The sequence below is a fragment of the Aegilops tauschii genome, chromosome 5 (assembly GCF_002575655.3).
Source record: "Aegilops tauschii subsp. strangulata cultivar AL8/78 chromosome 5, Aet v6.0, whole genome shotgun sequence".
Classification (NCBI taxonomy): domain Eukaryota; kingdom Viridiplantae; phylum Streptophyta; class Magnoliopsida; order Poales; family Poaceae; genus Aegilops; species Aegilops tauschii.
This window is the reverse complement of record NC_053039.3, coordinates 58819132-58845891: the sequence shown is the minus strand read 5'-3', so window position 1 is coordinate 58845891 and position 26760 is coordinate 58819132. Positions and strand designations below refer to the sequence as shown.

The 26760-nt window shown below is 44.4% G+C and overlaps 3 long non-coding RNA genes across 3 annotated transcripts; all 3 read left to right on the top strand.

Moving 5' to 3' along the window:
- The first annotated feature begins 10360 nt into the window (after positions 1–10360).
- On the top strand, positions 10361–14301 carry LOC109736276 (uncharacterized). The gene is made up of 4 exons (XR_002226368.4): positions 10361–10752; positions 12926–13025; positions 13514–13687; positions 13770–14301. It is a non-coding gene; the product is annotated as an uncharacterized lncRNA (long non-coding RNA).
- A 2435-nt stretch (positions 14302–16736) lies between these two features.
- On the top strand, positions 16737–17403 carry LOC120963849 (uncharacterized). The gene is made up of 2 exons (XR_005755554.3): positions 16737–16965; positions 17143–17403. It is a non-coding gene; the product is annotated as an uncharacterized lncRNA (long non-coding RNA).
- A 2080-nt stretch (positions 17404–19483) lies between these two features.
- LOC120964326 (uncharacterized) lies at positions 19484–21071 on the top strand. The gene is made up of 2 exons (XR_005756202.2): positions 19484–20568; positions 20749–21071. It is a non-coding gene; the product is annotated as an uncharacterized lncRNA (long non-coding RNA).
- The last annotated feature ends 5689 nt before the right edge of the window (positions 21072–26760 follow it).

The following is a 26760-nucleotide window of genomic DNA, read 5'->3' as shown; positions in this document are numbered from 1 at the left end:
GGATGCCACTCGGGGGATCCCCAAGCTTAGTTGCTTTCTCTCTTTTGGATAATAGCTTGGGATGCCGGGGCATCCCCAAGCTTAGGCTCTTCTTACTCCTTATTCCTTCATCCATCGTAAGATAACCCAAAACTTGAAAACTTCAATCACACAAAACTCAACAAAACCTTCGTGAGATCCGTTAGTATAACAAAGCAAATCACTACTATAAGTACTGTAGCAAACCAATTTCTATTTTGTTCTTGCATTATATCTACTGTATTCCAACTTTTCTATGGCAAAAACTCATCAAATAAAACCATAGAGCCATCAAAACAAGCACACGATGCAAAGAAAACAGAATTTGTCAAAAACAGAACAGTCTGTAGCAATCTGGATATTTCGGATACTTCTGAAACTCAAACAATTCTGAAAAATTAGGACAACCTGAGAAATTTGTATATTAATGTTATGCCAAAAAGAATTGGTATTTTATCACGCTCTGGTATATAATGAGAATTGTTTTTGTGAGTGCAAAAGTTTCTGTTTTTCAGCAAGATCAAACAACTATCACCCAAGAAGATCCTAAAGGCTTTACTTGGTACAAACACTAATTAAAACACACAAAACACAATCATAACAGTAGCATAATTTTGTTAACACTCAAGAACAGAAAGCAAAAAAGCAAAAATAAATTTTATTCATTGGGTTGCCTCCCAACAAGCGCTATCGTTTTATGCCCTTAGCTAGGCTAAGATTTCAAAGATGCTCACACGAAAGATAATAATTGAAACACAAAGAGAGAATCATGAAACATGTGAAAAACACATTTAAGTCTAACATACTTCCTATGCATAGGAATTTTATAGGAAAACAAATTATCAAGACAAGAAATATCTAGCATACGCAAAGGAGAGGAATAAAACATTGACAATCTCAACATAACGAGAGGAAATTTAATAACATGAAAATTTCTACAACCATATTTTACTTTATCATAATAATTATATGTACGATCATAATCAAATTCAATAATATAGCTATCATATAAAATTTTCTCTTCATGATCCACATGCATAAAAGTTTGATGATCTTCCAAGATAGTGTGATTAACATCAACTAAAGTCATGACCTCTCCAAACCCACTTTCATCAAATATTCCATAAGAGTGAACACTCTCCAAATATGTGGGATTATTTTTACCTAAAGTTGACACTCTTCCAAACCCACTTTCAAAATTATTGCAAATAACATAGTCATCATGAGGCTTGAATAAATTTTCAAGATCATAAGAAGAATCACCCCAATCATGATCATTGCAACAAATAGTGGTCATAGCAAAATTAGCATCCCCAAGCTTGGGGATTTGCATATTATTAGCAAAATTTTAATTAATAGAATTTATAGTAAAATCATTGCAATCATGCTTTTCATTCAAGGAGCTATCATGAATCACTTCATAAAATTTTTTCATCACAATTTTCAGATTCACGAATCTCAAGCAAAACTTCATAAAGATAATCTAGTGCACTCAACTCACAAGAAATTGGTTCATCATGATTGGATCTTGTAAAAATATTAGCACGTGGATGGGGATCCGTATCAATAGATTTTTAGCAAGCGAAGATGCAAGCATATAGAAGGCACATGGCAACATAAGCAAACAAAAGATCTGACAAGAAAAAGGCGAATGAAAAGGAGGGCGAACAAAAATGGCAAATTTTTGTGAAGTGGGCGAGAAGAAAATGAGAGGCAAATGGCGAATAATGTAAATTGCAAGGAGATGAGATTTGTCATTAGGAACCTGGTATATGTTGAAGATCCTCCCGGGCAACGGCGCCAGAGATTCCTTTTGATGTGGCTTGAAGCTACGTCGGTATTTCCCCAAAAGGAAGGGATGATGCAGCATAGCGACGGTAGGTATTTCCCTCAGTGATGAGACCAAGGTTATTGAACTAGTAGGAGAACCAAACAACAACACATAAGTGGCGCCTGCACACAAATAACAACTACTCACAACCCGGCGTATTAAAGGGGTTGTCAATCCCTTTCGGGTAACGGTGCCAGAAATTGGCAAAACCGACGTGAATAAATTGTAATAGATTGATAGATCGAACGCCAAATAAAATAAATAAGAATAAAACGCAGCAAGGTATTTTTGTATTTTTGGTTTAATAGATCTGAAAATAAAATTAAAGGAAAATAGATCGCAAAGGTAAATAATAAGAGAAAGAGACCCGGGGGCCGTAGGTTTCACCAGTGGCTTCTCTCGAGAAAAATAGAAAACGGTGGGTAAATAAATTACTGTAGGGCAATTGATAGAACTTCAAATACTCATGACGATATCCAGGCAATGATCATTATATAGGCATCACGTCCAAGATTAGTAGACCGACTCCTACCTCCATCTGCTACTATTACTCCACACATCGACCGCTATCCAGCATGCATCTAGTGTATTAAGTTCATGGAGAAATGGAGTAATGCAATAAGAACGATGACATGATGTTGACAAGATATATCTATGTAGAGATAGAACCCATCGTTTTATCCCCAGTAGCAATGATACATACATGTCGGTTCCCCTTCTGTCACTGGGATCAAGTATCGTAAGATCGAACCCACTACAAAGCACCTCTTCCCATTGCAAGATAAATAGATCAAGTTGGCCAAACAAAACCCAAATATCGGAGAAGAAATACGAGGCTATAAGCAATCATGCATATAAGAGACCAAAGAAACTCAAATACTTTCATGGATATAAAAAGATAGATCTGATCATAAACTCAAAGTTCATCCGATCCCAACAAACACATCGCAGAAAGAGTTACATCATATCGATCTCCAAGAGACCATTGTATTGAGAATTCAGCAAGAGTGAGAGAGGAAGCCATCTAGCTACTAACTACGGACCCGAAGGTCTACAAAGAACTACTCACGCATCATCGGAGAGGCACCAATGGAAGTTGTGAACCCCTCCGTGATGGTGTCTAGATTGGATCTGGTGGGTCTGCACTCTGCGGCGGCTCGAATTGATTTTCATCGACTCCCCTAGGGTTTCTGGAAGATTGGGGTATTTATAGACCAAAGACGAGGTCCGGGGGCACCCAAGGTGGGCACAATCCACCAGGGCGCGCTTGGGCCTCCTGGCGCGCCCTGGTGGGTTGTGCTTGTTGGGGAACGCAGTATTTCAAAAAAATTACCTACGTTCACACAAGATCTATCTAGGATATGCATAGAAACAAGACGGGAGAGTGTGTCCACGTACCCTCATAGACCGAAAGCGGAAGCGTTTAGTAACGCGGTTGATGTAGTCGAACGTCTTCGTGATTCAACCGATCCTAGCACCGAACGTACGGCACCTCCGTGTTCAGCACACGTTTGTCTCGATGATGTCCCTTGAACTCTTGATCCAGTTGAGGCCGAGGGATTAGCACGACGGCATGGTGACGGCGATGATGAAGTTACCGGCGCAGGGCTTCGCCTAAGCACTACGACGATATGACCGAGGTGTGTAACTGTGGAGGGGGGCACCGCACACGGCTAAGAGAAGACTTGGTGTGGCTTTGGGGTGCCCCTGCCCACGTATATAAAGGAGGGAGGGAGAGAGGCCGACCCCCTAGGGGCGCGCCAAGATTATGGAGTCCTACCAGGACTTCCAAGTCCTCGTAGGAATCCCTTTCCTTTTCGGAGTAGGAGAGAAGGAAAGAGGGAAAGAGAGACAGAGAGGGTAGGAAAAAGCAAGGGGGCGCCGCCCCCTTCCCCTAGTCCAATTCAGACCCATGAGGGGGGGGGCGTGCACCACCTCCCCTTGCCCTGTCTCCTCTTTTCCCGTATGGCCCAATAAGGCCCATTACTTCTCCCGGTGAATTCCCGTAACTCCCCGGTACTCCGAAAAACACCCGAATCACTCGGAACGTTTCCGATGTCCGAATATAGCCTTCCAAATATATGAATCTTTACCTATCGACCATTTCGAGACTCCTCGTCATGTACGTGATCTCATCCGGGACACCGAACAAAATTCAGTCATCAAATCACATAACTCATAATACAAATCGTCATCGAATGTTAAGCGTGCGGACCCTACGGGTTCGAGAACTATGTAGACATGACCGAGACACATCTCCGGTCAATAACCAATAGCGGAACCTAGATTCTCATATTGGCTCCTACATATTGTAGGAAGATCTTTATCGGTCAAATCGCATAACAACATACGTTATTCCCTTTGTCATCGGTATGTTACTTGCCCCATATTCGATCGTCGGTATCCTCATACCTAGTTCAATCTTGTTACTGGCAAGTCTCTTTACTCGCTCCGTAATGCATCATCCCGTGACTAACTCATTAGTCACATTGCTTGCAAGGCTCATAGTGATGTGCATTACCGAGAGGGCCCAGAGATACCTCTCCGATACACGGAGTGACAAATCCTAATCTCGATCTATGCCAACTCAACAAACACCATTGGAGACACCTGTAGAGAATCTTTATAATCACCCAGTTACGTTGTGATGTTTGATAGCACACAAGGTGTTCCTCTGGTATTCGGGAGTTGCATAATCTCATAGTCAGAGGAACATGTATAAGTCATGAAGAAAGCAATAGCAATAAAACTAAATGATCATAATGCTAAGCTAACGGATGGGCCTTGTCCATCACATCATTCTCTAATGATGTAATCCCGTTCATCACATGACAACACATGTCCATGGTCAGGAAACTTAACCATCTTTGATTAACGAGCTAGTCAAGTAGAGGCATACCAGGGACACTCTGTTTGTCTATGTATTCACACATGTACTAAGTTTCTGGTTAATACAAATCTAGCATGAATAATAAACATTTATCATGATATAAGGAAATATAAAACAACTTTATTATTGCCTCTAGGGCATATTTCCTTCAGTGCCCCCCTCCGAGCACCCCCCAAGCGTAGCCTTGGCCCATTAGGTGTCTTCTGGTCCAAAAAAAATCTCCCTAAAGTTTTGTTGCATTTGGACTCCGTTTGGTATTGATTTCCTGCGATGTGAAAAACATGCAGAAAACAGCAACTACCACTTGGCACTATGTCAATATGTTAGTACCAAAAAACGATATAAAATGATTATAAAACATCCAACATTGATAATATAACAGCATGGAACAATCAAAAATTATAGATACATTGGAGACGTATCAGCTATCGACGGCAAAACAGCCAAAAAAACCCAAAGAGGTTTTCAAATCTTCCACTCTTTTACCCTTTATTTTGGTTTCCATTACAAATAAAAGGGCACGACCTTCTTGCTTCACCGCTTTCTGAAGCTCTCGAACTGACCAAGGGTTCCCAAGCCCTCGGCAGTTCCAACTTCACGTACTCATTGGCTCAGGCAGCGCTGACTAGCAGCCGCTGTCGAGTTTTCAGAAGAAGGTGGGGTTGGACTTTTATTGTTTGGGTCCCTCTCTGTATTTTCCTCAGTTTGATCATCTCCCTTGGTGCCTGCTGAGAAGACCGTACCCTCCATGCTCTTGTCACCCTCCTCACCCGACCATGTGTAATGGTTAGAGTAGGTTTCTGTGCCACAGGTTTGTAAACCTGCACCGGCTATGGTCCCCCTTTCCTTTTGTTCTGCACAGGTTTGGCTGGAGAAGTAACATCTTGACCGAACGGTATTCCCTAGTGTTGTTCTATGTCTCCTGTCTTTCCTTCGTCGTGCTGTCAGCAGAGCTTGCTTTTTGCGGTCCTCACTAGCCCGCAGGCTTGGCTTGAACGGTAGATCACCGTTCTCGTCTCTTGTACCCGGAGTAGGGCAATAGAGATCAGAGTGCCCTAGTTGGCCACACGCGAAAAAAAAGTATGGAATCTGTTCATACTCGATATCATACCAGTCCATCTTATTCCTCTTTGCCGAATCAATCACGATCCATCTGCGGGGAGGTTTCTTGACATTGATTGTAACTCTAGCCCGAAGAAAACCTCCTACAGGATCCATCTGAACTACTGTTGACTCCTTGCCAATCTGTTGAGCAATAGCCAGACCCCATGTATCAGTCCTTACGTTATTGGGTAGGTTCACTACCCTCGCCCAGATCTGTAGTTTATCAAACCTCAACTCTGATGGCTGCATGTACGACCCGGATTGCTCCAGGATCACTGCATGCTTGCTTATGTGTCAGGGGGATCATTCCCAAACGCGATTACGATCACGCTTGGACGCAAATTCGGTGACAAACATGTTTTCCCCCCCAATGGACGAAACTCCAAGCCCCTCGGGTTACCCCAAGCTGGACGTAGGGCGTTGGTGATTGTTTGGATGTGGAATAGATTCCTGAACAACACCTTGCCCGACAGGAGCCACTTTGGTGCAGCATCATCATCCAGATCATTGATCACAAGCGGAGTCGCCTCCTCCTCGAATATGTCAAGTTTCTCAAGCGCCTCCTCCATCTGCGCCCTAGCGGAGTGCGGGGATGAAGCGTCGTTGTTGCCAGAACCTCCCGGAGCAGATGCTCTTGCCATCGTCTGCCCCAACGCTGGTTGGCCCCGCCAATGAGATCTGCGGGCGCCGTCAGTTCCACTCGTATCCTAATCGCCTTGGGAGGGTTTTATGGTTTCGGGGAAAAAAGCCATGCCTAGACACTGGCACTACCGGACCTACGCCGACGGCCAAAACTATGCCGACGGCTGCCGTCGGCCTACTTGGAGCTATGCCGACAGCCTAGTCCTGGCCATCGGCTTATCTTGGCCGTCGGGCTACCTCGATCTACGCCGATGGCAGCCGTCGGCATAGAACGGCCGTCAACCTAGATGCAGACACGCCGACGGCAGCCGTCGGCATACCTATGGCCCCGCGACCCCGCCCATGACCAGCGGCTAACGCCGTCAAACCTATGCCGACGGTCGGGACGGGCGGCCGTCGACATATCTCCGCACGCCACGTCACCGATCCGCGGCGTAGATATGCCGACGGTAGCCGTCGGCATAGGCGCCACATCACCGATCCGCAGCACGGCGCCCACCTAAACCCTACCGTCTCTATGCCGACGGTATTTTTTTTACATGTGTTTTTTTACATATGTTTTTATGCTTTTTTTATGTATTATATGAATATATATGTAGTTTGTAATTTTTTTTCCATAGATTATGAATATATATATATATATATAGTTTGTATTTTTTCGACCACATTAATAATGTGCCGTCATGTTCTTTTGAATATAGGTCCTTATATTTTATTAAAATCAAAAATAGTTATGCCGACAGAAGTATTGTGGCGGTTGCAAACGCCCGGCACCCGTCTCCGGAGTGTGACCCCCTCACGTCCGCGGTGTGCCCCCTTCACGGACGGCGCCACCACCAGCATCTGGAGGGCGGAAACAGCCGCATCGGGTCTATACGGAGGGGACGTTGCTCCCAAGTGTTTCTATGGGATGACCTACCACAACCGGTGGTGTTGTGGCATGTCCGAAGAGGCGGCATGCATCTCCGGGGCGTGGCCCCCCTAACGGACGGCACCTGGAGGGGGGAAACGGACGCATCGGGTCTACACGGAGGGGATGTAGCTGTCGGTTTGGCCCGGATGTTGCTCCCAGGTGTCCCGCTGGGCTGACCTGAGACAACCGGGTGGAGAGGTCCACTGTTCAAAGCCCGTCCGTGGAAAGTCAAAGGGCTAGATCTCGTGGTCAACCGCTCCAGGGTTAGGCGGGACGGTGGCCCTAGGGGGTAGCAATGCCACCGGAGCGTCGCACCGGCCCCTCATACATGCGGGTGGTGTTGTGGCATGTCCGAAGAGGCGGCACGCGTCTCCAGGACGTGGCCCCCTCACGAACGGCACCGTCGCCGGCACCTGGAGGGGGGAAACGGACGCATCGGGTCTACACGGAGGGGATGTAGCTGTGGGTTTGGCCCGGATGTTGCTCCCAGGTGTCCCTCTGTGCTGACCTAACACAACCGGGTGAAGAGGTCCACTGGTCAAAGCCCGCCTGTGGGAAGTCAAAGGGCTAGATCTCGTGGTCAACCACTCCAGGGTTAGGCGGGACGGGGGCCCTGGGGGGGGGTAGCAATGCCACCGGAGCGTCGCACCGGCCCCTCATACATGCGGGGTGGTGTTGTGGCATGTCCGAAGAGGCAGCACGCGTCTCCGGGGTGTGGCCCCCCTTACGGACGGCGATGACACGGTAGTAGTCGTTCTGCGGTAACGGTGCAGCGTGAATATTGTTAAATACTCGGATCGCGATAAAATCATGAGTTTTTTACACGACGTGGGCACATGTGCTATAGGAACGATGGTAATTTTTTATTATTTTTGATGATGGAGAAGTATTCGAACAATTCCCTCTACGCAGATAACCCTTCGCATGTCTACAACTGTGACCGGCGGCCTCCATGGGCTAGCATGCCGCCAATCTTGCGTACGCGGCTTCTCACAATTCTGAAGGTGTTGTGGCGGTTGCAAACGCCCGGCATGCGTCTCCGGGGCGTGGCCTCCCAGCTCACGGACGGCGCCGCAGCCGGCTCCTGGAGGGGGGAAACGGACGCGTCGGGTCTACACAGAGGAGATGTAGCTGTCGGTTTGGCCCGGATGTTGCTCCCAGGTGTCCCTCTGTGCTGACTTGACACAATCGGGTGGAGAGGTCCACTGGTCAAAGCCCGTCCGTGGGAAGTTAAAGGGCTAGATCTCGTGGTCAACCGCTCCAGGGTTAGGCGGGACGGGGGCCCTGGGGGGAAGCAATTCCACCGGAGCATCGCACCGGCCCCTCGTACATGCGGGGTGGTGTTGTGGCATGTCCGAAGAGGCGGCACGCGTCTCCAGGACGTGGCCCTCCTCACGCACGGCGCCGTCGCCGGCACCTGGAGGGGGGAAACGGACGCGTCGGGTCTACACGGAGGGGATGTAGCTGTGGGTTTGGGCCGGATGTTGCTCCCAGGTGTCCCTTTGTGCTGACCTGACACAACCGGGTGGAGAGGTCCACTGCTCAAAGCCCGCCCGTAAGAAGTCAAAGGGCTAGATCTCGTGGTCAACCGCTCCAGGGTTAGGCGGGACGGGGGCCCTGGAGGGTAGCAATGCCAACGGAGCGTCGCACCGGCCCCTCATACATGGGGGGTGGTGTTGTGGCATGTCCGAAGAGGCGGCACACGTCTCCGGGGTGTGGCCCCCCTCACGGACGGCGATGCCATAGTAGAAGTTCTGCGGTAACTGTGTGGCGTGAATATTATTAAATACTCGGATCGCGATAAAATCATAAGTTTTTTACATGACGTGGGCACATGTGCTATAGGAACGATGGTAATTTTTCATAATTTTTGGTGACGGAGAAGTATCCGAACAATTCCCTCTACGCGGATTGCCCTTCGCATGTCTACGACTATGGCCGGCGGCTTCCGTGGGCTAGCATGCCGCCAATCTTCCGTACGCGGCTTCTCACAAGTCTGAAGGTGTTGTGGTGGTTGCAAACGCCTGGCACGCGTCTCCGGGGCGTGGCCTCCCAGCTCACGGACGGCGCCGCCGGCGGCACCTAGAGGTGGGAAACGGACGCGTCGGGTCTACACGGAGGGGATGTAGCTGTGGGTGTGGCCCGGATGTTGCTCCCAGGTGTCCCTGTGTGCTGACCTGACACAACCGGGTGGAGAGGTCCACTGGTCAAAGCCCGCCCGTGGGAAGTCAAAGGGCTAGATCTCGTGGTCAACCACTCCAGGGTTAGGCGGGACGGGGGCCCTGGGGGGGGGGGGGGGGTAGCAATGCCACCGGAGCGTCGCACCGGCCCCTCATACATGCGGGGTGGTGTTGTGGCATGCCCGAAGAGGCGGCACGCGTCTCCGGGGTGTGGCCCCCCTCACGGACGGCGCAGCCGCCGACATGTGGAGGGGGGAAACGGACGCGTCGGGTCTACACGGAGGGGATGTAGCTGTGGGTTTGGCCCGGATGTTGCTCCCAGGTGTCCCCGCGCGAACCATCTCCCTTCGACGGACTTGGATCCGCCCCCACCCCCACCCCCACCGTCGACGACCCCCCTCCCCCTTCACTTAGCTGACCTACTAAGCTCCAGATCGAGCACGCGAGGCGGCGGCCATGCGCTCCCAGACCCGCGACCAGGCCACGGCCTCGGCGGACGAAGCTGCTCGAGTTCGGCGCCTCCCCTCCCCTCCCCTCTGTGTGGTTCCGGGAGAGGAGAGGGCCGAGCGGTTAAAAAACATTAAAAATCTATATAGAATAATAATACATAAAAAAACATAAAAAAGGAAAAATATAACTATAAAAAACATTAAAAATCTGTATGAAATAAAAAACATAAAGAAGGAAAAATATAAACTATTAAAAACATTAAAAAACGAAAAATATAACTAGCCGTCGGCATAGCTGCGGCCATATGGGACGTGTCACGCGGATCGGTGACATGGCGTCTATGCCGACGGCAGCATTCGGCATAGACTGCCTTGTCCCCTCGCGCGGCGTCTGCTCCACTCATTCTCTCCCAGCTCCCCGCCACGACCCCGCGAACTGCTCGCCGCCGCCGCCGACTCCCCGCCCCTTGTCGCCGCCGCCGCACTCGCCCCCGCCCCCTGTCGCCGCCCACTCGCCTCGCCCGCGCCCCCTGCCACCCCCACCCGCATCGACGCCGCCTCATCCCACCGCACCCGCGTCGCCTGCCGCCTCCCCTCCCTCGCTCCAGCCGGTGGGGGGGTGGTGGGTGTGGTGAGTTGCTCGCGCGCGCAACCAGGGAGAAGAGGGAGTTGGGCGTGGCGGCGGCCGACGGGGGACGAGGCTCTCTGCTACGTGCGCGACAGAGGTGAGTTTTCTAGCGCTTTGGCCATTGAGTTGCTGTCTGCGCGCACCAATTTTTGCATCCACGGGGAAAAATCTCTACTGGAGCATGGGTTTGAGATTTGCTAGTCAAGGGAGAAAAGGATTCGAGTTTCACGATGGGTTTGATGGATGCATGAGCTTCGGGAATACACACTATAAATGTTTCAGGTTGTAGGCAACAATTTACAGAGGAGTTTTTTTGGTAGGCAACACACAGAGAGATAAGAGGCAAAAATACTGCATTATATTTTCATCATATGTGTGTCCAGTAGGCAAATTCTGTGTGATATATGTGTTCATATAGCTTTTATCTTAGCATGTCAATATCTGCGTTTTCAGCAGGCAATACTGTAACCTATCTGCATTCATAGTAGCTTTTTGTTCAGCATATATATGCGCCTTCAGTAAGCAAAATGATGTAATATCTGTGATCATATAACTAGAACCCACCACTTGTTTTTTCAGTAGGCAACATAATTAGGATCTTGTTTTTGTGCAGTCAATATGCGTTTAGCAGGCAATATTGTCGAATGCGCACTCATTTAGGCCCAATTCTCGGATATCTGGAAATACAGAGGGGCGAGGGTTGCTGAAATCGAGAAATTTTCAGAGCAAAACTCAAATTCCGACAGACAATCAACAGCTAGAGGTCTTAGATATGTCTCCCACGCACAAATCCTCACCCCACCATTTTGGATTAGGGAAGGATTAGAGGTGCAGCAGCACACAGTCATTGAGAGGGAGGAAGTGCAGCAGCTCATAGTTGCTTGGATTTTGGGGCGGTAGGCAACAATTCATGTCGCCATCCCATCAGATCCCAGGGATGTAGGCAATAGTATGCAGTGTTTTTACTTTTAGGCAATAGAAGATTTAAAACTAGGCAATAATCGTGGATTTATAGGCTGTTTTTAGAGTGTGTTTCATGCTGGCAAACAACAACAGCAGATACAAATCAGGCTGTGTATGAAATTAGGTCAAGTGTGGGGTGCATGTTTTTCTATTTTTCCTAATTATGTCCGCTGTGCTTGCCTACATTTTATATCAACTGAAGAAAAACAAAGAGAGCACCTGCCATCTTCTAGGCAATATAATATGTTTTTCCAGGCAATACGATGTGTTCTTCTAGCTTTTTGATCTGTTACTATAAGCGGGAGTTACAAATGATATCTCTACAATATGTGGTAGTACAAGTCTGTATTTTTCTGCAAATCCCCTCATGCTATTCTTAGTGCTGCAAAAAAGTCAGTTAAGTTCAGTCAAAAGTTTGCTCTATTATCTCTGCTGGGATTTGTTCCTACCTTTTTGCTTGAGATATCTGTTGTCGTACACATTTAGCGAAGGTCTCTTACATGAAATCATGCAATAGTAGGGTTGCTCTGGTTTTTCTATTTTTTAATTCAGTAGATGTGCAGATTTAGCAAAGTGCAGTACTTGAGCATAGTCACTTCTCTCTGAGAGTAAATGAGCATGTGTAAGTGTAGGGCTGGCCTTTTCATACCTAGCAGCCTTAGTTTATCTCCAAGGAACTATTGTAGTTCCAGACATTATTGTAGGCATTTTTGGATATATGCAGGCATCTTTTCAACTGCAGATTGTCAGACATTTTTTTAGGCATTTTTGGGTGATACGTAGGCATCTTAATTGTACTTTTAGACATTATTGTAGGCATCTTTTCAATTGTAGAATTTCTGACATTTTTTTTGTAGGCATCTTTGGTTAATACGTAGGCATCTTAATTGTAGTTTCAGAGATTATTATAGGCATCTTTAAGTCAAAACAGGGGGTAGGTCCATCATGAGCACTTTTGATATACATGCACTTTTGATAGATGAATGAAATGGAAGAGAGTATAAATGTGAAAAAAATTAAGTGCACAATGTGAGATAGATAGATGTTAGATGAATGGATATTTGTGTAGTTTTACTATGTTTTTAGATACATACTCAATATTATAGATATATGTATTGTGAAGATGAGATGAGAGGGAAGAGTACACTTTTTGTGAAGATAGATAGACGAAAGTTAAAATTTGGATATGATGAGTGGTTACTTCATCATGTTGATCTTGCTAAAAGAAGTTTGTGATATGATGTGATGTGTGATGATGCTTTATATGTGATGTGATGACCTAATTTTTTTCATTTGGTGGAATTTAGAGGATTTTTGGTGTTGCCTCCGGTGGAATGATAGTTGACGTTGGAGCTCTTGGTCTTCGACTGTCCCTTCGTTGATCGACTACATCATCTACATCCGAGGGTGAGCTACTAATCCATCACCTCATACGTTCTTTTAATCATGTCACTAGATTAAATTTTCACATCAAGTCGCGTAACCTAGGTCTCCCGTCTGAAAGGGTTGCATCGATAAATATGCATTCAATTGCATATTTATCACCGCAGCTCTTTCGGATTGTCCAGCGCTTTCCACGGACAGCCCGAGGATGTGTAGATTGGGTACGTTGTTCATGCTCTACCCCGTTCCGAGACAGGATTTCGGCGGCGCCTCTCTGTTGTTCTCCGGATGCACATTCTCTCGGCATTTTGCCAAGGCGTGTATTTGAAGAACAGCGAGGAGGTGCTGCCGAAATTTTGTCTCAGAATGGGGTAGAGCATGGACAACGTACTCAATCTACACATTCTCGGATGGGATTAGGACCCATCTTTAACTATTACTGACTTTTCATTGTTTCAAGCAGTCAACTATATGTTTCGTGCTCACATGTCATGCTTCCAAAATTTGCATAGGTTGTTCCTCGTTGGTGCTATGGAAGGCATGACGGATGGGCGGGTTTGGTGGATAGGTGGCTCGGCGACGATGCAGAGTTTGGTGCCAAGAGCATCAAGGGCCGGGCTAACCGTGGAAAAGACGGCACACACGGCCAAGGAAACAAGAACCACTGGGGCTTCAAGGCCATGAAGGTATATCTATATGCATGATGCATTTTTATTCTTCTTTACCGTCATGTTCTTATGTATGGCTAACTTCTGTTTGACATTGCAGGAAGACAAGTTGAAGAGGCCGCTCTCAGACATTGAGTCGTGGAAGCTGGCCTGCGAGCGGAGTGATCGCGAGGATGGCGAGAGCCAATACTACGGCAAGACCGAGGAGCACCTGGAGTCTTACACTCAGAACTATCAGAAGTTGCATCCGGATGTTCCTGTTCCTGAGGTCGCCCAGTCTCAGATCGACGACGCGGCGGTGGTGGCCATCCAGGGGAAGTCACATGGCCGGTATCCGTGTTTCGATGGCTTGATGACTCCTTCGATCTCGTACACACGGCTTCGGGCTACCAACCAGAGCCAGTTAGAGAGTACGATGTCGATGATGATAGCCGTGCATGTGGCCGTCGTGCCATACTTTTATGTTCATGAATGTTTCATGTCTTGCACTACTTATATGTTCATGAACTTTCGCCGGTGATGATCTTTAGATGATGAACTTGACTATGTTTAAATGATGATGATGAACTTGAGTATGTTTAGATGATGAACTGTCATATTTCTGCATAATCCCATATTATTCTGCTTTGAAATGCTGTCAAATGAATGGAAAAAGAGAAAACAGGGAAAAAAACTATGCCTACGGCAAAGCCGTCGGCATAGATGAGCCAGGGCTTCCCAGGGCTTGCCACGTGGCAGGGCTATGCCTACGGCAAAGCTGTCGGCATAGATTCCATCTATGCCTACGGCTTTGCCGTAGGCATAGCCCTGCCACCAGGAGGCACCACGGAATGCCACGTGGCAGATGTATGCCGACGGCTTTGCCGCCGTCGGCATACCTCTGCCACGTGGCATTCCGTGAATCGTCAGCGCTTTTGACGGCGCCGTCCGTTGCCGTCAGGCGAAAAACACTGCCGACGGTAAACTATGCCGATGGCTGACGCTTGGCCGTCGGCATAGGCCCCTATGCCGACGGCTATACTATGCCAACGGTCTGACAAGACTACGCTGACGTGATCTACGCCGACGGGGCTCGGCATAGGCCGCGAGTCCGGTAGTGTGGCTTGCGCCTGCTCCACCCATTCATGCCGTATGTAACAGAAGAGTTATGGCAGCGTCTTCCTTAGCACAAAGGTTCTTGCAGGAAAGGTTCTATCATGTTATCAAAATACCCATCTATTGTTAAGGTAACACTCCTGATGATTGTAAGTAAATCCAGAGAACTTCACCTTTAGATACCTATATTTACCAGTGGGAAGGCACTATTCTTTATCACAGGAATGGGCATATGATAATCTTGAAAACGAAATCAATATGGTCCTCCTAGACACTATGAACAAACTAAGATCCCTGAGGCCACCAAGGAATACAAATGAAAGGTTGATCAACTTTCTGGACTTTCTGTTTCTGTATCATGCAGGCTAACTGCTTGATTGCCTCTTGTTCAGCACATCTGGCTTGCTGAAACATAATATCCTATTGCCTTTTCTTTCATGTACAGGCGACCTACTTTTGCACTTTGCCGAAGCCAAGAGATTGCTGCCATTGTTCAATGCTATCAATCTTTAGCCGTAACTCTTTCTTCTATCTCGTCTCTTAAGGTTTTCACTTTACACTTTCATGTGATTATTCTTTTTATATTGGGGAAGTGCCTGTTTTTTCTGCCATGCCATCTGAAATTAGTTTGTACTCTGTTCTTTGTAATTTATGCTGAAACCATAAGTGGAGCTATCATGTAGTGGACTTTAACCACTGATGTGATATTGAAAATTCTGCAGCTCAGAGAGTGATCAAACTCCACCTAATTGCGCAACTGCTGTCGTGAACAAAGATCTGAGCGTGTACCTCCAGTTTCATGGAGCTCTAAATGCGGAAGCTGAGCATGAAAAGCTAAAGAAAAAGAGAGACGAAATTTAGAAGTAAGTCTACATTGTCTCTTCCAGCTGGTTTGAACAGTGAAGATATATGCCTTAGGCTTATTTTTGTACTTGATTGTATCAGTAAGTAGCATGGTTTGTTGTGGATGTGTGCAGGCGACGGCATGCCCTGTCACAGAGGATGGATGCTTCGGGCTACAGAGAGAAGGCTCCTCAGGGCGTCCAAGAGGAGGGCATGAGAAAACTGTCCGCCTTGTTGGAGCAACTGGAGGTCATCGGTGAAGCTGAAAAGAAGCTAGACGCGAAAACTGTCGATGCTTGATGAGCATCTCTGTTGTGATTTGTGATGTGGCGTTTTTGTATATACGTTGAAGTCACAATTGTCACTGGCAATGCTCAGATTTGTAGAAAGTCGAGTGGAAGGTTGGGGCTTCATTCCAGTTCCACCACATTTTACAGCGCGAAGAATATTACTTAAAACTCGCAGATTTGCATGTGTATACGCAACAGATTAATTTTGAGCATTTTTCTTTTTAAATATGTATTGCCTCTTATAACCACCGGCAGACATGCACCGTTTCCCTTTGTGAATATCTTGTGTGCTTTGTTATTTGTACCGAGCACGGACTTGGACGAATTTAAATTATTTGTGCATGGTATGTATGTTTGTACTCCAACTTATGTGTGGAATAGCAAAGTTAAAAAGGAAGCAAAATTAAGAAACCATTGTGAACACAGGTGCATGTCACAGAAGGTGTTTTTGCTTGGTGCTCGTAGTATGAAGAACGTGTGCTTATCCATCAGTGTAGTGAGTTTTTGCACAAAAAGTCCATTGGTGTGGTGTGTATGACCGTTCCGGTGGACGACCGCCATAGCCTTACCTTGCTTCCACCCAGAGACTGTACCTCCTGCCTTGAGAGAGTAAAGTTCTATCTCCAGAACCATACATTCCACCGGGCCAAAAACCTTGGCGCGAAGTTCATGGAAAACGAGCGTTCAATACAAGGTTCCCACCTTCACGCATGATATTATGAAAAGTAATTCATGTCTCAGGCCAAAGCTTGGTCAGCAAGAGTTATCCACATACATGGTATTTATTTACAAAAGTTAATGCGTAGCATAATCGGAGAAAACATTTAACGCATTCAAACCTAGTAGATCCTAAGAAAGCATTTATAATGCATTAAAACCCGGATCCTCTATATAAACGCATACCACCAAGGCTCAGGAGTAAACATTGCAACAACACCACCCAGATCCAGATTAGAAAGAAGCTCCAGCATCTCCTCATGGCAATCTTCGGCAAGAGTACTAGCGTTGTGTGCCTCATAGCCCTAGTGCTCATGGCCACCGTTCTCTCCTCACGTGCCTTCTACCATGGTTCGTTTTTTTCATCAATGATATTAGTTCTAATCTGAAAATCCACTTTTACATAGTGTACATTTTGCGGTCATGAGACATGTGGATATTAGTATCACCGCATCCACTATTTCTAGATCTGTCAAGTACTTGATGCAATTTTGGCAATTAACCTACACTAATGCATCTGATTCTCAGGATGCGACATCGGTCCATTTCCCGGGGAAAAGTGTCCCGAGCTATGTGAAAAAGCATGCGGTAAGCCCGGCGCTTGCTCATCAGACGGTCCAGAGTCTTACTGTTGCTGCGAACCAGTACGCCAAGATGGATCCATGAGGCCTCAGGAGGTTGCTGAAATGATACAAACATAATGTCACGGATCACCAGAACCATGTCGAATAAATGTGCTAGCTCTTGATGTTGATGTAGTTAAACAAATAATGAATTTTCTTGTCAATCTGTTGTTGTGTTTGTCTTTTCTCTTAAGTAGTATATGGGTTAGTCTAGGGTGGCCTAGTTAAAGTGACTCAATCAAATATAAAAACGGACAAAAAGAAAAAAGAAAATACTCTCACAAATCTCCACGCAAAATCAATTATATAGGACTTAGATGTGCAATACTTAGAGCATATCTAGAGGCCCGGCCATGCGGGACCTATAAGCGGCCATGGACCAGCCCTTCTAGCAGCCCGTCTTGAAAGACTACGTCTGAGAGGTCACCGAGGATCGGGAGAAGTGCGCAGTCATTCGTGCGTGGGGCGAGTCCCTCTTCAAGTTCGTCCACCCTAGGGATGCCGAGGCTGAGGGCAGCCGAGGCCGCATGTGGTCACGTCAGAGCTTCACACGGAGGGGGCCGTCGGATTTCGGCACCGATCACCAATAGTCACTAGTAGAAAAAAGGGTTTTTTGTCCCGGTTTATAAGGGCCTTTAGTCCCGGTTCTGGAACCGGGACTAAAGGGTCGTTACTAAAGCCTCCCCCTTTAGTCCCAGTTCTTACACGAACCGGGACTAAAGGCCGTCCACGTGGCCGCAGCCTGGAGCTCCACCTTTAGTCCCCGTTGGTGTTACCAACCGGGACTAAAGGAAATTTTATGATTTTTTTTTAAATTTTTTTTGAATTTTTTTTATTTTCAAATTTCTGAATTATTTTAACCTCTAATCTCTAATCACCATCCCTCATCATTGCTCAATTTAACCTCTAATCTCTAATCACCCCTCATCATTCTAAAGCATCTAACTTCCCGGACGGTCACCCATCCTCTCACTACTCCAGCCTGAGCACGCTTAACTTCCGGGTTCTATTCTCCCTCGTTTCCAAGTCTACACTTGTTGTTTTCCTAACAATAGTAAGATGTCAATCCTATTAACCCTCAGGAATTTAACTTGAGCATGAAGCCACACATTTCACTGTTTGAGTTTGAAACTATTGTTTTAAAAAACAATAATTATTTAGTAACACTAATATTTCTTGAATAAGTAGTTTGACCATAGTTTGACCATAGTTTGACCACAGTTTGACCAGATTTGACCAAAATTCAAAAAAACTGAAATAATTATTTAGTAACACTAATATTTCTTGAATAATTAGTTTGACCATTGTTTGACCACAGTTTGACCAAAATTCAAAAAAACTGAAATAATTATTTAGTAACACTAATATTTCTTGAATAAGTTGTTTGACCATAGTTTGACCACAGTTTGACCAGATTTGACCAAAATTCAAAAAAAACTGAAATAATTATTTAGTAACACTAATATTCTTGAATAATTAGTTTGACCATTGTTTGACCACAGTTTGACCACAGTTTGGCCAGATTTGACGAAAATTCAAAAAAAATGAAATAATTAGTTAGTAACACTAATATTCTTGAATAATTATTTAGTAACAGTAATACTTCTTGAATAAGTAGTTTGACCATAGTTTGACCAAATTTAACAAAAATTCAAAAAAAAACTGAAATTTGAGCATAACTTTTTTTCCTTTTAGAATTTGAGGATTCTAAAAATTTGCAAATAAGCCGTAGGCGGTCAAAATCGGATGCGGATTTTCGTGCTGAACATTTTGATATATTATACGTTTTTTTCTGGCATCGTATGCAAAAGATATAGCCGTTTTACATTTTCCCTACAGTTTTTGCAAAACATGTCCAAATTTAAGTTTTTAAATTTTCCTAACTAGTACATGTAGTAACATAACTACATCTGGAAGGATTTTAAGTTTTTAAGTTTTTATCATTTTCTTTTGCTTTTTACATAACTGAAAAGGCGATCCACCAGGGGGGTACTACCGGTTGGTGGCTCGAACCGGAACTAAAGGTCTAACCTATAGTACCGGTTGGTGCCACGAACCGGTACTATTGGGCATCGCACCCTTTAGTCCCAGTTCGTGTCTCAAACCGGGACTAAAGGGCTCTGGTGAACCGGGACTAATGCCTTAGCCGCATGAACCGGGACCAATGCTCACATCAGTCCCGGTTCGTGACTGAACCGGGACTAATGTGAATATTGCCCTGTGACCAAAGCCCTGTTTTCTAATAGTGAGTGTCCATGACAAGTGATTATTTATTGTTTTTGAGAGGCCATCAGCGCCTGTGAAGGGCGAGCCGTCGGCACCACATTGCCGCATTGATAAGACTACGACCAACAGTTACTGAAATTCCTCCATTTGACGAGAAATATTTTTATTATTTCTAGTCTATACTCCCTCCGTTACTTTATGTAAGGTCTATTGTTTACGGTATGGACTAAGGCACATAATTATAGACAATTTATGACAAAATTACCCTTAGCTAATTCGTTGATTAGTGGAAACTAAATCATTCAGGCTATGAAAGCAAGAGATACACACAATCGGAAGAGATGTTTTTTCTTTTTTCTTTACAAAGAGAGATACATGCAATCGAAAAGAGATACTTTCTTTTTCCGGAGGGTTAGAATTATGTGAAACTGAAAGAAATATACCTTATATTATGAAATTTTATCAAAAAACAAATACACATTAAATAAAGTAACGGAGGAGTATTACATACCATGTAATGAGTTATGATGGTACGCATCAAGGGGGGCTTCTCACGCTAAACACGTCATCACAAGGAGATAAAAAAAAGGCGTTACCATTAGGTGGGAGGGACTCGGACTGGGACGCTCGCGTATTGGGCAGAAAGAGAGAGACAAAAAAAATCACGCTCCTCACCTCTCGCATTCTCACCCCACGCACGCCATCTCCTCTCGCTCCGCAAGCCAAAGCTCGGATATTATGGAGAGCATGATATTATGATATTATGGAGAGTAATTCATGTCTCCGCCAAAGCTCGGTCAGCAAGAGTTACCCACATATATGGTATTTATTTACAAAAGTTAATACGTAGCATAATCTGAGGAAACATTTAACGCATTCAAACCTGGATCCTAAGAAAGCATTTAATGCATTAAAACCATAAGCCTCTATATAAACGAATACCACCAAGGCTCAGCCAGTAAACATTGCAGCAACACCACCCAGATCCAGATCAGAAAGAAGCTCCAGCATCTCCTCATGGCAGTCCTCGGCAAGAGTAATAGCGTTGTGTGCCTCACAGCACTAGTGCTCATGGCCACCGTTCTCTCCTCACGTGCCGACAATGGTTCGTTTTTTTTCATCAATGATATTATTTCTAATCAGCAAAATCAAACTTTACATAGTGTACATTTTGCGGTCATGAGACATGTGGATATTAGTATTGCCGCGTCCACTATTTCTAGAGCTGTCAAGTTACTTGACGCAATTTTGGCAATTAACCTACACTAGTGCATCTGATTCTCAGGATGCGACATCGGTCCATTTCCCAAGGAAAACTGTACTGAGCTATGTCATAAAGCATGCGGTCATGCCGGCGTTTGCCTTTTAGGAGATGACGAGAAGTATTACTGTTGTTGTGAACCTGTACGCCAAGACGGATCCATGAGGCCTCAAGAGGTTGCTGAAATGATACAAACATAGTGTCATGGATCACCAGAGCCATGTCGAATAAATGTGCTAGGTCTTTTTGAACTTGTATCGAATTTGATAGCTAGTATCGTCTGTTCCTCGGTTGGATCCAATGAACTTGTATTCCCCATCTGATAAAGTTTGTTTTTGTTGGCCCCATTTGCATATGGTACACGATCCTAGCCCTTGTGTGATACATGTAACAAAAATATACTCGCTCCGTTTCTTAATATAAGGTATATTTTTTTGAACGCGGTGACCAAGGAACATAATTGAGGAGCATTTTGGACGAAAAATACACTAAACAATTATATATTTTGCAGCTTAATTAGCGGCAACTAAATAATGAACAACCTAATAAAAGGCAACTAAATCTCGCTACACCAGAATAAAATCAATTGGTAGGATAGGAGAAAGGGAAAAATATGAGTGCACACAATTAGGGAGAGAGTTTTTTTTTAATCTAAGGCAGGTAATGGATGGTGGAAGGGTACACACGAAAAACTAATACACCTTATATTAAGGAACAAAGGGAGTATTTGCTAAACTATATGTCTATGTCTATCTTTATCTCTTTCTCTATTTCTACTACTTATAGAAGCGCGAGTATTGTGAATCCTACAATTTCTTCCCACTCACATTGTATCACATCAAAACACCATTTTTAGAAATTAAATAGTTTCATTAGGAATTGAATGCCTTAATTCGGAGAAAAATATCTCTACTACTATTACATACAAAGCGCGAGTTGTGTGAATCCTACAAATCCTCTCCTCTACTCACAAATGAACACTGGGGCACCAGATCCACCGAATGATGTATCACATCAAAACACCATTGTTAGGAATTTAATAATTCCATTAGGAATTGAATGCCTAAAGTAGGAAAAAAATAAATTAGGAATTGAACGCCACAATTAGAAAACACCATTATTAGAAAAAAAAATGAATTGAATGCCTTAATTAGGAAATAAATAAATTGGAAAATTAATGCCTCAATTAAGAAACACATCACCCTTAAAAAGTTAAAAACAAATCAGGTGAACGAAAAAAGAGAAGCAATGGCCTCCTGAAAACTGCTGCTCGTGTGACATCTGCATGCCCAGCCGGCACGAATCGTTTTCCTTTACTCAAGGGTTTTTTTCTTAAAAATGGTATTTTCTATTTTATTTTTGCAGGGTGTCAAGCTTTTTTTCGTGGTAATATGTATTCCATTCATATTATAAAGATCAAAGTACAAGTCACGTAAAGATCGACATGACAAAACTAAAAAAATAATAATAGAACCTCTCTGAGCTTGACACCAACGTCCGTCACCTGCCTCCGGCACCACCACAGCAGCCACCGACGGAAAGAATGACGGATCACCTCCTCGCCCGAGCTCGACGCGGCTCCATCGCTGATATGTAGCTTTGCGTACCTCCAAGGTGGCTCACCAAAAGTGAAGCCCTTGCTGTTGAATGAATCAGACCAGGGCAACATCCTGGACACTCCATCGAACTCGAGATATGGTACCCCACCACGACTAAGACGCCGAAGGAGAAAACCATACCTGCCATCCACGAACCACGAACCCAACACACATTCCGTCTTCCAGAAGTCATCGATGTAGATCACAATCTGCATCCGCTCCTGGACTACCTCTCAAGCTCCACGCCGATGCTGGAAGGGTGCCAAGCTTTGCCAGGAAGTCTTTGCTGAGTTGATGAATTGTATTCCTGTAGTTAGAGCATCTCCAATAGATGATGCAAATTTGGATATGTAAAATTTTACATCTCCAAAATATGCTTTTTGCATCTCCAAAAAAGGGCCAACTCCAACAAATGATGTATATTGATGATGTAATGAAGATGTAAAAAGAGCCAGGAGTAGCACCGGCGGTCGAGAGCCGGGAGGAGTGTCGGCGGACCGAGCGGTGGCAGCACGTGAGCCGGTGGTCGAGGGACAAGAACCCGGAGGTCCAGCGGCGGCAGCTCGAAAGGCCGGTGGCGCGGTTATGAATCGAGTGGCGGATTGGTCGCCGCGGGGCGGCATCTCTGCGGCGTGAGAAGGCCGAGTCTGGCGGCGGAAAAACGGCAAAGATGTGTGATACGTCTCCAACGTATCTATAATTTTTGATTCTTCCATGCTATATTATATTCTATTTTGGACATTAATGGGCTTTATTATACACTTTTATATTATTTTTGGACTAACCTATTAACCGGAGGCCCAGCCCAGAATTGCTGTTTTTTGCCTATTTCCGAGTTTCGCAGAAAAAGAATATCAAACGGAGTCCAACCGGAATGAAACCTTCGGGAACGTGATTTTCAGACCGAACGTGATCCACAGGACTTGGACCCTATGTCAAGACATCAACCAGGAAGGCACGAGGTAGGGGGCGCGCCTACCCCCCCCCCCCCAGGGCGCGCCCTCCACCCTCGTGGGCCCCACGTTGTTCTACCGACGTACTTCTTCCTCCTATATATACCTACGTACCCCCAAACTACCAGATACGGAGCCAAAAACCTAATTCAACCGCCGCAACCTTCTGTAACCGCGAGATCCCATCTTGGGGCATTTTCCGGAGCTCCGCCGGAGGGGGCATCGATCACGGAGGGCTTCTACATCAACACCATAGCCTCTCCGATGATATGTGAGTAGTTTACCTCAGACCTTCGGGTCCATAGTTATTAGCTAGATGGCTTCTTCTCTCTTTTTGGATCTCAATAGACTGTTCTCCCCCTCTCTCGTGGAGATCTATTCAATGTAATCTTCTTTTGCGGTGTGTTTGTTGAGACCGATGAATTGTGGGTTTATGATCAAGTTTATCTATGAACAATATTTGAATCTTCTCTGAATTCTTTTATGTATGATTGGTTATCTTTGCAAGTCTCTTCGAATTATTAGGTTGATTTGGCCTACTAGATTGATCTTTCTTGCAATGGGAGAAGTGCTTAGCTTAGGGTTCAATCTTGCGGTGTCCTTTCCCAGTGACAGTAGGGGCAGCAAGGCACGTATTGTATTGTTGCCATCGAGGATAACAAGATGGGGTTTATATCATATTGCATGAGTTTATCCCTCTACATCATGTCATCTTACTTAAAACGTTACTCTGTTCTTATGAACTTAATACTCTAGATGCATGCTGGATAGCGGTCGGTGTGTGGAGTAATAGTAGTAGATGCAGGCAGGAGTCGGTCTATTTGTCTCGGACGTGATGCCTATATACATGATCATACCTAGATATTCTCATAACTATGTTCAATACTTTCAATTGCTCAACAGTAATTTGTTCACCCACCGTAATACTTATGCTCATGAGAGAAGCCACTAGTGAAACCTATGGCCCCCGGGTCTATTTTCCATCATATTAATTTTCCAACACTTAGTTATTTTTATTGCCTTTTATTTTACTTTGCATCTTTATCATAAAAATACCAAAAATATTATCTTATCATATCTATCAGATCTCACTCTCGTAAGTGACCGTGAAGGGATTGACAACCCCTTTATTGCGTTGGTTGCGAGGATTTATTTGTTTGTTTAGGTGCGAGGGACTTGTGCGTGGCCTCCTACTGGATTGATACCTTGGTTCTAAAAAACTGAGGGAAATACTTACGCTACTTTGCTGCATCACCCTTTCCTCTTCAAGGGAAAACCAACGCAGTTCTCAAGAGGTAGCAAGAAGGATTTCTCGCGCCGTTGCCGGGGAGTCTACGCAAAAGTCTACATACCAAGTACCCATCACAAACCCTTATCTCCCGCATTACATTATTTGCCATTTGCCTCTCGTTTTCCTCCCCCCCATTTCACCCTTGCCGTTTTATTCGCTGTCTCTTTTCCGTTCGCCTCTTTTTCGCTTGCTTCTTGTTTGCTCGTGTGTTGGATTTCTTGTTTGTCACGATGGCTCAAGATAATACCAAATTGTGTGACTTCACCAATACCAACAACAATGATTTCCTTAGCACTCCGATTGCTCCTCTTACCGACACTGAATCTTGTGAAATTAATGCTGCTTTGTTGAATCTTGTCATGAAAGATCAATTCGCCGGCCTTCCTAGTGAAGATGCCGCTACCCATCTAAATAGCTTCGTTGATTTATGTGATATGCAAAAGAAGAAACATGTGGATAATGATATTGTTAAATTGAAGCTATTCCTTTTTTCTCTTAGAGATCGTGCTAAAGCTTGGTTTTCGTCTTTGCCTAAAAATACTATTGATTCCTGGAATAAGTGCAAAGATGCTTTTATCTCTAAGTATTTTCCTCCCGCTAAAATAATCTCTCTTAAAACGATATTATGAATTTTAAGCAACTTGATCATGAACATGTTGCACAAGCTTGTGAGAGGATGAAATTAATGATACGTAATTGCCCCACTCATGGTTTGAATTTATGGATGATTATACAAATTTTTTATGCCGGATTGAATTTTGCTTCTAGAAATCTTTTAGATTCGGCTGCGGGAGGCACTTTTATGGAAATCACTTTAGGAGAAGCTACTAAACTCCTAGATTATATTATGTTTAATTATTCTCAATGGCACACCGAAAGATCTACTAATAAAAAGTGCATGCGATAGAAGAAATTAATGTTTTGAGTGGAAAGATGGATGAACTTATGAAATTATTTGCTAATAAAAGTGTCTCTTCTGATCCTAATGATATGCCTTTGTCTACCTCGATTGAAAATAATAATGAATCTATGGATGTGAACTTTGTTGGTAGAAATAATTTTGGTAACAACGCGTATAGAGGAAACTTTAATCCTAGGTCGTACCCTAGTAATTCCTCTAATAATTATGTAATTCCTACAACAATTCTTATAGAAATTTTAATAACATGCCTTCTGAATTTGAGACTAGTGTTAAAGAATTTATGAATTCGCAAAAGAATTTCAATGCTTTGCTTGAAGAAAAATTGCTTAAAGTTGATGAATTGGCTAGGAACGTTGATAGAATTTCTCTTGATGTTGATTCTTTGAAACTTAGATCTATTCCTCCTAAGCATGATATCAATGAGTCTCTCAAAGCCATGAGAATTTCTATTGATGAGTGCAAAGAAAGAACCGCAAGGATGCGAGCTAAGAAAGATTGCTTTGTGAAAGCGTGTTCTTCTAATTTCTATGAAAATAAAGATGAAGATCTAAAAGTTATTGATGTGTCCCCTATTAAATCTTTGTTTAGAAATATGAATCTTGATAATGATGGGATTGAATATGATCCACCTTTACCTAGAAGGCGTTCCAAAAATTCTGAGTTTTTAGATCTTGATGCAAAAATTGGTAAAAGTGGGATTGAAGAGATCAAAACTCTAGATATTAATGAACCCACTATTTTGGATTTTAAGGAATTTAATTATGATAATTGCTCTTTGATAGATTGTATTTCCTTGTTACAATCCGTGCTAAATTCTCCACATGCTTACACTCAACACAAAGCTTTTACTAAACATATCGTTGATGCTTTAATGCAATCTTATGAAGAAAAACTTGAGTTGGAAGTTTCTATCCCTAGAAAACTTTATGATGAGTGGGAACCTACTATTAAAATTAAAATTAAAGATCATGAATGCTATGCTTTGTGTGATTTGGGTGCTAGTGTTTCCACGATTCCAAAGACTTTGTGTGATTTGTTAGGTTTCCGTGATTTTGATGATTGCTCTCTAAACTTGCACCTTGCGGATTCCACTATTAAGATGGGAAGAATTAATGATGTTCTTATTATTGCAAATAGGAATTATGTGCCCGTAGATTTTATTGTCCTTGATATAGATTGCAATCCTTCATGTCCTATTATTCTTGGTAGACCTTTCATTAGAACGACTGGTGCAATTATTGATATGAAGGAAGGGAATATTAGATTCCAATT